The 14,128-nt window shown below is 35.5% G+C and overlaps 1 protein-coding gene across 15 annotated transcripts in view; it reads left to right on the top strand.

Annotated features, from left to right (window-relative positions):
- Positions 1-2,465: 2,465 nt before the first annotated feature.
- EPB41L2 (erythrocyte membrane protein band 4.1 like 2) overlaps positions 2,466-14,128 on the top strand; it is a 124,853-nt gene continuing 113,190 nt past the window's right edge. For 14 of the 15 annotated variants that reach the window (XM_026845967.1, XM_026845961.1, XM_026845966.1 and 11 more), the window contains exon 1: positions 2,466-2,559. The gene's annotated coding sequence lies outside the window, so the exon portion shown is untranslated. The remainder of the gene's footprint in view (positions 2,560-14,128) is intronic. The other variant, XM_026845952.1, reaches the window with a different exon arrangement.

The raw sequence follows: 14,128 nt of genomic DNA, 5'->3' as shown, positions 1-14,128 counted from the left end.
ATAAAGGGAGTTGGTTTGAGGGTTTGTCAACTTAATGATTATGATTTCCAGAAACAACTTCTGAAAGAAATCACTGCCAGCGAACAAGTAATAGCCAGCTAGGGAATAAACTTAGGTTGAAGTACTTTGATACCAGTAATGACTAGCAAGTAGTTCAATTAGGATGTTTTTTCTTCTTGTAAAGCTGCCTAAGACCCATTTTTAATTAAAACCATGTAATTTATAGCTTTTTTTTCACTGATATATAGTGCTTTGCTTAGCTTTACTGCCTCATTTTCCTGTCTGCTAGTATGGGTGCTTCCAGAGTGCTGGTGAGATGCAACAAGCACATAGTTCTGCAAAACTTAGCCTTCAGCAAATTCTCATAAACTTGCATATTTCCAAACCTGGAGAGTTTGAAATGACAAGGTGCTTCTTTAATAAAACTATATAAAAAAATAAAGCTGCATCCTTTGGTGTGATATTTTTTTTTAAGTTTCAAACAGCAGATAAATTCAGTCCCTAAGCTACAGAGCCAACCAGTTATAGAACAGACCCAGTTTTGTGGTATCCTGGGTTACACAGGAGCGGCCCTGAAAGGGTATTCACCTGAAACCTTCTGCTTCAGCTGCTACTGTCCTCCCTTCCAACCAGTTTCCATTCCTGCTTTCCATGCTGTTTTCTATCAGGTGTTAACCTCTGTGGTGGGGAGTTGAGCTGCTTTCTCATGTTTAAACTGCAGCGTTCCTTCCATGTTTTCAGAAGTTATGGATCTCAACGTTTGTATCAACAGTCTGTACCTGTGGTAGATGGGCTTGCATTGTAACAATGTCATTTAGAGGGGTCGAGCCAAGACTTTCAAAAATATGTATATTCTGCATGCACATATGCTGAAAGTGTAGAAGAAGGAGAGTTCAAATTTAATAACAGCCAGGGCCATGTGGAATATGCTTCTAGGCTTCATTTCTTTAGCAATACACCTTTTGTTCCACTTCTAGTTTGATAAATCTCCAGCAATTGCAGTCAATCCATAAGAAATTTCTAATTTTATTACCACTTCTTGATATAACTTTAGAAGTAGGAGCAAATAAAGGCAGAACTCTGAAGCCAGTCAGACTTCTTGATGTCTATTATTGGGGTTTCAGTGACAAAGCTGTAGACTGAACAGCTCTCATTAGAGAGAGTAACCTGAAGAATCATTCTATTACTTACTGTATTCAGTATGATCTGAATCTCTTAGTGAGCGTGGATATAGGCAAAATATGTGTTTTTCATGTAGCCAACTCCCGAATCATACATTTGGATAGCGATGTGACACGAATGTGGGTCATAGGTGGAGAATGGGAAAGTATTCTGGGAAGTAGAGACTGTTACAGGAGGTTTTGTGGGTTGTGATTAATAATAATTGGAACATAAGTTCTTTTTAAGTCATTGTTCAAAAAAATAAAACTAGGTGTAGAAACAACATATAAAGTACATGACAAGGTAATAAAATCTTCCTTTAGCTTGTGCTTATGGGATTCCTTTTTTAATTCCTCCTTGAATTCTGTGTTCATTTTTAGCAGTAAATTTCAGAAAGTTGATAGTAATAACCTGAAAGAATTTTAAGTTACAAGAACTGGGAAGCATGTTTCAGTACAAAAGATTGATCTATTTAAGGATTAAAAAGGGAGGGAACAAAATAAATGGTGACAGACATACCTGTAACGTGGATGAGAGCAGACAGTAGTGGCTATGAAAGGATTCAGTGGCAGGAAAAGGATCTAAATGATTTACATTTTTAATAGCTATGTCTGTAGTATACAGCAGTACTCTAATTATTGAAAAAGGACGAGTTTTCTCCATTTAATTTACCACGTGTAAATTTCACTAGGGTAAAATGATTTTACCGAAGGTTGTAGTACAGCGTATTTGCCATTAGATATTTTTAAAGTAAGATTGAGTGCTTTTTTGAGAAAGATGTTCCAATTCAAATGGCAGTTTCATTCTGGAACTGATGAACTGATCTTAAGTTGGGGGGGAGTGAGAAGAGGGAAGGTGGGCTTTCTTCCTCATTGCAGGCAAAATTAACCCAAGAACTGCTCATTGTATACTCACACAGTGGTTGGATACGAGAAAGGGGATGGGAGAAAGAAAAGGGGATGTAGGAGCGTGTGATTGTGTTATAGCCTGGGTTATACGAGAAGTCAAACTGCGTTGTAAGGGGTTATTTCTGGACTTCTAAATTGAAAGAAAAGACTCCACTTGGTTTTAAGAGCGTTAGAATTTATTATAATCTGCCACACTTCAATTTTTTTTTTTTTACAAGAGAAAAAAATCAAAGTGCAGGTTAAATGCTGGTGTGTTTTTTCTCTTCCTGTTTGGAAGGGTACTCACATTTTAAAAAGATATTTTCTGTTTAAGCACAGTTGACTTTCACTTACCTGGTTTTCTAATTCACTTGATTGGTGGGCTAATTTTTGATGTAATCTGACTCTAAATTTAACTGTCCCTTACAGGTAAAGAAGATACTGTGCTGTTATCCAGTTGTCATAGTTGATTGCACTCTACTAATCTTCAAGACTTCTATTGGAGTGACAGGTAAATTGTGATTTTTGTTTTTTAATATCAAAATTCACTATAGGAGTTTACTAAAGAGATGAAGTTCTGTGTTCTGTTTAAACTTCTTAAATATTTTTGCGTTGATGTGATAAATTTACATGGTTTAAGTTGTCAGTTTTGTAATATTATACAGGAACAAACATATTAATGATGCAGCAAATATTTTGACTTTTAGCGAGTCTTAAATTCTTAATTTAAAAGTTTGTGATATAAACTCTTTTGTGGAGGTAATTTTACTAGTAATTTATTTCCTCCATAGACTTCACCTTGTCTTTGAGTGCTTTGTAAAGATTTACAGACTAAATGAAGGCCATATCAACAGAATATTAATTAATTACTATTGGGTAATCCAAAAATAGCTGTTCTGTTTGGCTAATGAAATAAGAAAAGTATCTTCTGTGTATGGTGTATGAGATTATAAACTTGCATGTAATGCAAGTGGGACAGCTCAGCAAGAATACAGGCTTGTTCATTTGAACAGACTTGCGGGAAAAAAAAGTTTGTTTTCATGGCAGTAGTGTCTGATGTTTTAGTGGCACTCTGCAAACACTGTGTTACAGCAACCATGCATGTGCTGTTTGTGTAAGGCATTATACAAAGCTGTATAGGCATTTCTGACAATAATGCTGAATAACACTCTCTAATTTCAGTTTACATCTCATGGCTTGGTTTCTCCATTTTATATTCTTTATGTAGTTCCTTACATCTGACATAGTACCTTGAAAATAGAAACAGTCAGAAGAAATCTATGGACTGGATATGTAAAATTTCAAACCACAATAAAACAAAACTCAAATCCTGTTTCCCTTCTCAAATAATTCTCTTCACATCCTTGCCTTTTACACTCCTGTATCCTGGGTTTTTTCCTAGTTCTAGAGTAAAGCTGGGGCTGGATCTTTTTTCATTCTTACGAGAGTAGAGGACTCAATTATAGGAAATGTTTATGGGGTCTCATAAGGGCAATTTCAGATGCCTACCCTTTGCTCTGCACATCGTAACTTCCTTTGATGATGGCATGATGTCTCATGACTGGACTCAAGTATGAGATGCTTTGAAAGCCTGACTTCAGTTAAGTTCTCTTGTATAAAAACAGATTGGCTGACTCTGAATATTCTCAGAAGCAGGTAGTAGTGGTTTTCGAGGGTTTTGTTGTTTTGGGCTTTTTTTCTAATGGAGATAAGGTACTACTGCTGTTCATCTATGTAGTGCTTTTATTAATAGTAGCTTGGCTCTTCAGAGACCTTGCATTGCAGGAGGATCTTGTCTTTAAAACTGGAGACTTCTTTGTCACTGTCTAGGGGGTTAACTGGGTGTTTTACTTGATATTATATCTACTATGGTGCTCATATTCGTCTGTGTCTTGGTTTCTCCTCCCTGCATTCTTTCTGAATGGTGTGATATGGCCTGTCTTTTAACTTACCTTGCTGTTATGAAGTGATGCAGCCTGTGTGCTCTATAAGGTCATTGTTTGAAGACTTTGGCATTGAGTAGTAAAATAGGGTTAGCTAAGGTCAGTTTAAAGGGAACTATGGGTTGCTTTGCTGCTCTAGGTTTGAATCTTTCCTTTGCTTCTAACATTGTCTATGTGGTTTTCTGTTTGGAAAGCAGTAGTTCTGGAGAAATGTTCTGTAGGAAAAGATGTTCAGTTACCAGAAAGTAAAAATAGACTCTAAAGAAGTGTGGACTCTCTGAAAGTTCAGTTTCATCTTAAATTGCTTGCACTGATGACAAAGCAGAGTTTAACCAAATATTTATTGTTGAAATTACTCTGTAATTAGTAGTGTTGTACAGCTAAATGTAACACCAGATTTTACTGTAAATTACTGCTATCCCATTACTGTGGCTTGAGAAGTATAGACTGTAACTGTGGTATTCTTTTTAGTGGCCTGGATAAGAATTTGACTACAACTTTTTAAGAACATAGTTTTTGTATTTTTAATAACATTCTTCAGTATGTATTTAAAATACATGGTGTGCTCTCTTACCACAATGGAAAATGAGAACATCTTTTTCTAATCTGAAATACTCAGTTATCCTGTATATGGGATTAAAAATATATATTCTTATTGCAAGCTTTTGAGTTCTTACTAGGCAGACCTTTAAATTCTGATTGACTCAGCATGTATCCTACTTCTTCTGAAAATCCAACCAAAATGAAAATCTGATGATACGAATACGCATTTGGGTTTCGTGTTTGAAAAATTTTATTGTTTCCAGTTACTCCCAGAAATAAGGATTCATTAATAAAATATTTTAGAATACACTGAGTATGTCCTGTGAACTCATCTGAATTTGAACATTTCAATTTTGGATCGGAAAGTTCTTCTTCAATCTCAAAATACGGTGTTTTGTATTTTGTAGACACTATTTGTAAATGAACTATTTGCTGTTTCCTCAGCTGGAAGAAGCTGTTTTGTCCCGTTTGGCTTAGTCCTTTAAGTTGTACTTAAATGCTGTATTTAAATAATACTGTAACTGCTCTTGTTCCATCATCAATCAGTTAAAGAAATGAGGCAAAATAGCAAGTCTGTATATCATTGATCTCCTCTTAAGAGGACTGGATTCTTTTTCTTGTATGTCTTTTTGGGTATTCTTCCTGGTAGGATGTTGCATTATTGGGCCATGATTCTGAAGCAAATCCAGTGTCTAGAGTAAAAGAGGAGGCGGTGGGAAACTCACAACTGATACCCAAAGAATGTTATAGCATAAGCTTCATGCTTAAGTCCATGTTTGGTCTTAAGGCTGCTTTGTCCCCTCTGCTGTCAACACAAGAGGTTATCTACAATAGTGGTCAGAGGCAGCTGATTGGATCAGCTGGGATTGCTACATATCAGTGCCCCTACTTCTTTGCAAATCCCAATGCAAGTGATTTTAGTATTAAACCTGTTTTGGACCTCTAATAATCTCATGTTAATTAACTTAAGCTGTTGGATATTTGGGCTCACTTTCACAGTGTGCTTTCGCTACTCTTTCTGGGCTTGAGGATGTGTCTTACAGAAAGCAGTTAGTGGTAGTGAGATCTGTGTGCTTACAGATTCATTTATTCCCCTGTGGGCCCTTAAGGGAGTATGATAATTGCTTACAACATGAGACCATTGCAACTTTTTTTCTGAATAATTCAAAATATTTTCGTTCAGAGGGCTAAGACTGAAAACCATATTCAGTCGTTACCTCTTAATTCCATTCAGTAAAAAGGTGAAACACACAGAGTATTAAAACATTACATTTTTTTTTTGTCACGGTTGAGTTTAGTCCCAGTGTCATTTCAGAAAGTTATTTAACTTTCATGGAATAACTGCAGAATAGAATAACGACTTAAGTGTAGTGACCGAATACTTGAGGTATTGGGGGGGGGGAAGTTTACACATTTCCAGCATATTGTTCTTGTACTGTACCAGAAATGAAGCCATATGTAAGTGGATTTGGGAATACTTCAGTCCTGTATTATAGGTGAGAAAATGGTTGGAGAAAAGGTGCCTTCTCCATAAAAATGCTCTGTAAAATGCCTTAAACTGCAAGAGAGATCTGTGTTTAAAAACCTCATCCAGAACCAAAATGAGATCTTACTACAGAACACAATAGTGAACAGCAGTGTTCTGATTTGGGGAGAGTGATAGCATGTAATATATTCAAATAATCAAGTTTTAAGAAAACGTATATAAAAAATCTAACTTGATATTCCTGCTTTGTGAAGATCTGAAGAGGCTGAAAATCTTTTTTACCACTGCCTCCCATACACACCCATGCACACTTGTTTTAGGAAATTCAGTAAAATATACATAACTGTACATTTTACTTTCATCCTTAGACTGTTACAAGATCAATAATCCTGACAGAATATTTGCAGTTTTAACTAGAGACCAGGTATTAAATGTGAGACAGTTCTTTCTGGAGGAAAAGGTTGTGCAGTTTTAGCTCTGATATGAAAGGATGATGCTAGAAGCTGCATTGCTTATTATCTCTGTTATATATTATGGACTTCTGTTTCTTGTATTTCAGAAAACATAATGGAGCTTTATAAAAATACCCATACATTAACTGAAATATATTTTGCTGATTTATTCAAAAGTCTAAATAATTTAATTCTATATCATGAGAAATCATGAGACTTGAAGTGCTGAGCTAAGAATGGAAAGTGTTTTATTTACTGTCTGCAAATGAATTTTTAAAAGCTAATGTGAAAAATGCAAAACATGCTCCAAATATGTTAGGAGCAGATTTGCTTCAGCCATTTTTTCTTTTATGAAAATACAGCTTCTTTGTATTTTTCAGACCTGAAAGCAGTTTTTTGGATGAACTGTTTAGTCATTGTCATGAGCCCTAATTTTCTGTCTTGAAACATGTTGTATTCCATAAAATGTTGAATGATGTGGGAAAATTAAATGGCCTGGTGAAGTGTTTGTTGTTTGTGGTTTGGGTTTTTTTTCTAAAAAGGGGCAAAAAAGCTAGTGTAGATGTTAAGCTTATCAAAGTTAAAGGCAACCTGCTTCTTTTTCTACTTGTTGATCTTTGTTTGCTTGCAAAGGATACCCACTAATAGTTGTGGGTCAAAAGCTCACAAGGGTTTTCTTGTTTTACTCATTTTAAAAACAAGTCAGGTTTTTTTTGACTCTTTTGGTTAAATGTTTTAAGACTCCAGTTAAGTAACTGCATTGAAGAGATTTTTCTGCAAGTGTTAGTTTTCATCTGGCTGATTATTTTTGGCTTTTTGGTGGTGATTTTTTTTTTTTTTTAATTCTTCCTTGATGACTGAAGCTTTGTTTCAGATAACTCGACTGTGTGTCCATAGGTGGGTCTTGGTAAACTGATCATGTAGGTAGCAACTCAGATTAAAGGGAAAATAAAGTTTATGTTCTCAGAGATCCTATTCAGTGTAACTTTATTTGTTGCTTAAACAAAACCAAAACAAAACTACTTTCATCCAGGGCTATGGATAAGTTAGCACAGTAGAGTTAAGTGATGGTTAGTGTTTTCCTGGCTATAGGTTTCTAGGAGACATTGTCCTTGAGGAATGCTTTTAAATTTTGAGGTGTCAGAAAGTTGTTGGTGATTCAGAAAAATTGTAGAGGAAAGAACTGTCGATTAGGTGTGACACAAACAACTTTTCTGCAGTTCAGAGTGAACAGGAACCTAACAAAAATAAGCTGATTAAGGTATTGTAAATCTTTTGTATTGTCTATTTCATAGGTTATCATTAGGAGAGATGGTTAACTAATACTTTTAAGAACTTTAAGGTAAGCTGGTTGACATGAAAATGGTGTTGATAAAAAATTCTTACAGGAGATACATGAAATACAGTTTTGGACTTTTTTTGCTTCACATGTTCATGTTGGAGGCGAATTCTTTGCTTTGACCATACTCCTCTGATATTGGACTATGCTTTTGATCAGAGTTGAAATTTCTGTATTTTCAGCAATGATAAAAATCAAAGAAGGACTCAAGTACTTGGATTTGCATGTTAGAATTTGTACTACATAGTATATAATGAAGTTATCCTAGTTTGTGTAAAGGGGAAAGTGCTTAAAGTTTTAAGCATCAGGAACTAGTGCAAGACAGTATTATGAAATGCGTTGACGTTATCGGGGTTTTTTTAGTTGCTTCTAACGTTAGTAAAGACATACATCTTTTTTTTTATTAGTAATTAATTGTATTTTCCTTGAGTGCTATTTTCTTTTGGTCTACCTTCAATTTTTTATTAAATGATTTTCTCGAATTTGAATCCATTTTTGGATTTGATTGCAGTTTTCCTCTTCAAGGTAACTTTTTAGTGGAAAAGGTATTTGTTTTTTGGTGGTTAGATGATTTTTAATATGTAATTAGTTGAACTGAAACTTATTAGTGTAGCAGGCACTTACGAGCTTCTAGAAGAAGAATATCCTGCTTTACCATCTTTTTTTTGGATTACACTGTGTTAGATAGTACTTATGTATTGCTCATGGTTTCTGTAGCTTGTAAAATTTTGCTTGTTATTCTATCACCATCATTTTCTTAGTATAAAATGGAATAAAGACGATCCCTCTTTTCTGGGGAAACAAAGTTGGGGTTTTTTTTCATGGGTATGGAGTTGTTAATTTCTTTGAGGAGAGCAGTTTCTGATGACTGGCTTCAGGTTCTGCCTCCCACCAATGTGTTGGAGCCAGTCACTTGCCTCCAAGTCCTTTGCTGCTGTACGGGTGTGGGGGAGTCTGCAGGCAGTGCAGTGTAGTGATGGCATTGGTCTGCTGCCAGATGGCACTTTAATTCTTCAAAGTATCTCCTGATTTGAGGAAGAGGGTTCCTAAATAATAGGGTTCCTGTATAATTACACAAAGCAATGATATTTCATGACAAATATGACTTGGATTGGTCTACTTTTATTATACAGATGCAGAAAAGTCTGATTTTGTGCAGTTAAGTCTTTTTTTCCCGGATGCATTCAGGTGTCCTATTATTCTCTCATAATTCAAGAACATACCTGAATAATTCAATACTTGAACAGTTGTGTGGAAATTCTCTTACTGAACTTTCTGGGTGTAGAGGCTTGCATATCTTTCTTACATGACAGAACAATGTTATTTTGATTACTGCAAAAAGTTGGAAAGTTTTGCAGTGTATACTTTTATAAAAAGAAAGAGAAACAAAGGGATAAAATAACATCTTGATAAACTGATCATTTAGCTGTCAATAGCATTTTGACATCTGTCAAAACAAAGCTTCGTAAGTATTAGATATTCTTATTAGAACAGCAATATTCTGCCTTAATGGGGAATTCCACTTGTACCATTATTCTAGTTGTTTGTTTGCTATTGTTAGGGTATTAGTGGTTATCCTTTTTAGAGAGGACAAACTGTATTCTACCATTAGTTTTGCAAACTTAAAAATGTAATTATTTTTACTTTTCAGTAGCATAAAGTAAAATTACAGAAATTTGTTTTCTTTAAACGTATTTTTGCAGAGCATTATTAGTCTGAAATGGTATATAAACCATGATGGCATGAAGAGAAAATGTACCACTGTGTAGGAGTGAATTGGAGCTGGATATACTTGAGACATATCTGACTATGATTCATTATTTCTTTGGTTTGGTGAGCTTAGAGAGTAGAGTATGACTTTTGTGCCTATTGCATCCTGTATGTGCAAACATTTGAACATCAAATTTGGCCACTAACTAGACTGTAATTTTTTTCTGCAATACTAAATTTGAGCTTATTAAAGCAGTGATGTCAGTGGGCAATTCTGTGGATCATTCAAGGACAGTACTTTTGCACTATAGCTACTGTCATGGGACCTTTAGAACAATGTACTTACAGAGATGCCTTTAAAATAGGAGGCTGAGTCTGTATGGAGGTAATATTAAGCAACCGAAGTTGGGCTTGCATTTTCAGCAGTAGATGTACTATTTTGTGTGTGATTTATTTCCCTCCGTTCCCTTTCAGTTTATCCTCTAAAGGCATGGTTCCCATATTTTCTTTCCCTTTCATCCTTTCAGCTCCAAGCAAGCCCTTTGTAACCTCTCCTTCCCACTTCATTTTCTTCTGTTCTCTTGTCTTTTTTGGTCTCCTATTGAATTAACTCTAAAGTAAACACTACTGTTGTTTACAAAGTCCTGTACTATTGAAGAATTGAAGACAGCTTTTGCTCTGCTAGTCATCTCTAAAGAAACATTTGTAATGAGTTGAGAGTGGTCTGATGGTGATACGCTGCAAAGGTATGCAAAACTTTGTCTCTGCTGTGAGCAGTAGAATGTTACCTGATCCACAGCTGGGATTTTTAACTTACTACTTTAAATTACTTTAATATGGAAGGCTTCTTGTTGCCTTTATATGAAGGTAATAACATTCAGAGCTTTAGCTGTAATTGAAGCAACCGCCTCAGAATTACTTGTTTTAAAATAGGCAACATAACTATTACTGCAAATGAGATAATCTGTGATGTAAGATGACCTTACATCAACATGATTGGAATATAAAGACTTCTGCAAAATCAAACTAAGCTGAATATGCTCCCATGCAGTGCTTCTAACCTCTTGTTTTGAAAACAGTTGTTGCTCCTTTCACCCTGCTAGACTAAGGGAGATGCCTCATTAATTTCTGAGGTATATCTTCCTTTGCATGAAAACCTTTTTAATTTACTGACCTGTCTCTGTGCTTGAAAAGCACCGCCATAGGCGACACTTACTTTTCAAGAGTATGCAGTCATTCACATGACAAAACTGTCTTTGATGCTGATACCCTGAAGGGCTGGTAATTTTGCAAAGGACTAAAATATTCTGCAAGAGTTTTGCCAGCAATTCAGTGCTTTTCAGCCAAGAGAGCATGTGTATTATATTCAGTTTTCCAGTTTGGTCCATTGAATCATTTGTATGCTCTCTTGTTTTGATGCTGTTCTTCAAAATGCACTTGCAAATTTTAGTGTAGAAGTTTTGAGGAAAAAAGCACAAAGATCAAACTTTTCTTTAAATTCTTAGCTTGCTGATGCCCATGGAGAAGTAATAGCAAGAGAAAAGTCAGTAATGCATGTGGTGTGCATAGGTACAAGCTCCTGGGCTTTGACGTCCACTAGCTTTCCATTTTTGATTGCTGTGCTTTTTAAAAAGAGCATAACTTTTGGGGTGAAAAGTAAGAAAAAATTAGGATTCTGAATTTGTGTGATTATTTTTTTCTGTTTTGTTTTGTTGGGGTGTTTTTGTTCAAAAGTCACCTATGGTTTTTGTGCTGCAGCCTTTTTTACCTTGTTAGGATAAGCTGTATTTATTTAATCTCATAGTTAAATGCTGCTTGACTTTTTCTTACAGGTAGTGGACTTTGTGTCTGTTTGCCTAGCATCATAGTGTGAATGGTGATATTCAAAGGTCTAACTAGCAACTAATTCTTGAATAGCACGAAGTAGAAAAACTGAGTAGAGAGACTTGCAGTCTGATGTAATGCAATGCCTCTGCATTATTGTGGTTTTACGCTCACAAGACATTTGAGTCAGCATAGCAATGTATGATCAGTAAGATGCTGCTTTGTTTCCTGTGGATGGTTTTATTTCCTCTTATGTAGGGAATTTTGGCTTAAACTGAATCTATAAAGCTAAAATATTTCTAAAACAACTTCACTGACTTTTGTTGCTGTTGACAATGTATTAGAAATACCAGAGTATTAATTAGCAAAACTAATGTCTCCTGATTATGAGAGATCATCACTGCCTACAGTAATGTCATATTTTTAAGCTGTGTGACTTTTCAGTGAAAAAAGTTCTTGCATCAAAATGGTTAGTCATAGTGACTTTCTAAAATCACTACCAGCAGTTTTCACAAGAGAGGGTGTTGAAATATAGCAGCTGATAGGCAGGCAGAAAATACCTCTTTAGGAGGGATTTACTGTAGTGAAACTTACGATTCTTTTACCCCCAAAATTTAAAGAGAGATGCATCAAGAGATTTCTAAATGTTTTCAATTATTTTAGTTTTGGTGGTCTTATGACTATTGTATATATGTTGTTCTGTAGCTTATATAAGCATTAGGAAACTAAAGTGCTATTAAATATGAGGTATCTCCTGACCTTTCAGAAAAGGTTGAGATGCCATTATGACAGCTCTAAATCAGATCTGCTGAGTTCTTGTAATAAGATGCCAAAGACCCTTCACTTCTTTTCTCCTCTTCATAGAGTCTCGAGAGTATTGTAACTTGATTTTATTTTTGTTTTCTCTTCTTCCAAGTCAAGAAACTTAATTAAGCAGCTTAAGCTCTATACAGGCTGCAGATGAACTTCTCTGATGTATTTTATGAGGGATACCTCTAACATAGCCTACTGAATTTGCTATGTTCTTAAAAAGAAAAAGACATGGAAGTTGATAAAGTCAGTTCCCTGGGTGAGACCAAAGTGCTTTACGTATTGTCTATAGGTGAAGATGTGTCTGTCTCTAAACTATCATTGCAGTTTTGAAACTGTCCATTAGTGCTCAGGTTGGAAGTAGGTGGAATACCTAGCTGTGAGTAAAAGTAACCTATTGATTTGGGACATGACACTTCTGTTTCCATACACAGTGGTTGTGCTCTCTACTTTCAGTCTAAGAGGTCACTATGCTCAGTAAACAGCAACAAATTCTGTGCCCTTGTGACAGAGGTACAGAAATGGTGCCATGAGTTATTTGTAGTCTGAGGAATTGCTGCTGCCAAAATTTCAGGATGACTGTCTAAAGTTTTTTGGTTTTTCAGATTTGTCAACTGCAACCATTGAGCTATGTTGGTAATCAGTGTGAACTAACTCAGTTTGAATACTTGCAAAACCTTCATGAATATTTGACCAAAATTTTAAAACTAGCAATTCAGGGGACATATTTATTGTTTTAATTAAATCATCCTCTCTGCATTATCAGTTGAAATACCTGCAACAGGCAGAGCTTTGCAGGTCTGAGGCAGATTCTTTGTGTTAAAGGCACAAATTAGTCTGCATTCTGAGTGTAATGGTGGTGGATGGGGAGGAGAGAGAAGAAACTCATAATGCAAAACTCACGATGGGAGTCCTTCAAGCTGAATAAATTTGATTTAGAGATCCCATCTATCTAGTATCAGCTGAAATTGGCTTATATTGCTAGATTTGTTTCTGCTAACTTCTTTCAAAAACTGTCTAATGATTGTAGTAGCACTGTGGTAAAAGCAGCACATGAGCATTAGAATTTTTTGGTAATAATCAATTTTCATGTATTTGAAATACTACGCCACTCATGTTCTTTCTCCTTTTTCCTCCCTTCATGCTCTGCTCCACTATAAAATATTCAGTAATAGTTGGAAGTAGTAATATGGGAATACTTAAATACTAGTCTGTCATCGCTAGTGGTGACAAATACGTTGCTGACCTTCTTGTAATTCTTCTCAGAATACATTTCAAGTTTACCTGAAAGCATCAAGGCTTCGAGTATTTAAAACTAAGTTCTAATAGAAGAACTCATAAAAAGTATGGTTTTCTATGACTTTGTCTTGCTCTTGATAACAAAATGTCAGCTTTCTTCCTGTCACTAATAAATGTTTCTGTGCTGTCGGTACCTCTTTCCTTTGTTTTCTTCTATTATCACCTAAATATACTTGATACAGAACCATCCACATATCACCGGGTAAGTATTTTGTCTGGCTGACTGTAAAGCTAGTAAGCCAAATAGAATAGGTTCATAGTAGACACGCTTTACTAATTTGGATTTATTTCCTGCCAAACTAGTTCTGTGAGTCCCTGTAGAAATTAAGTATTATTGAGACCTCTGGACCATTGCTAAAATTGGTTAAAATTGACCACTGAACTTAAACATGACTAGAGAAGAATAACAGATGAACAGGCAGTATGATTTCATAGGTCTTATTTCTATAGGAAACCAGGCCAACAACTGTAATGTTTCAAAATATTCTTGTTGCAGTTCAAAATAGTCTGTCATCCTATTCCTATCACATCTGATGATGCTTGGAATCTCTTGGTCTCAGATTATTAGCTGGTTTGAGGTAGGGATTCTAGTTTCATTTTTGTGAAGAACTTGGAATCTGTTGTAGGAGAACATAAAAGCATTCTTGTCTTAACTTGACTTCCCACACCCTCCC

This window comes from Athene cunicularia (assembly GCF_003259725.1).
Source record: "Athene cunicularia isolate RWA chromosome 3 unlocalized genomic scaffold, athCun1 chr3_part1, whole genome shotgun sequence".
In the NCBI taxonomy this organism is placed as follows: Eukaryota; Metazoa; Chordata; class Aves; order Strigiformes; family Strigidae; genus Athene; species Athene cunicularia.
The sequence above is the reverse complement of the archived record's forward strand: the minus strand, read 5'-3'. Positions and strand labels throughout refer to the sequence as shown.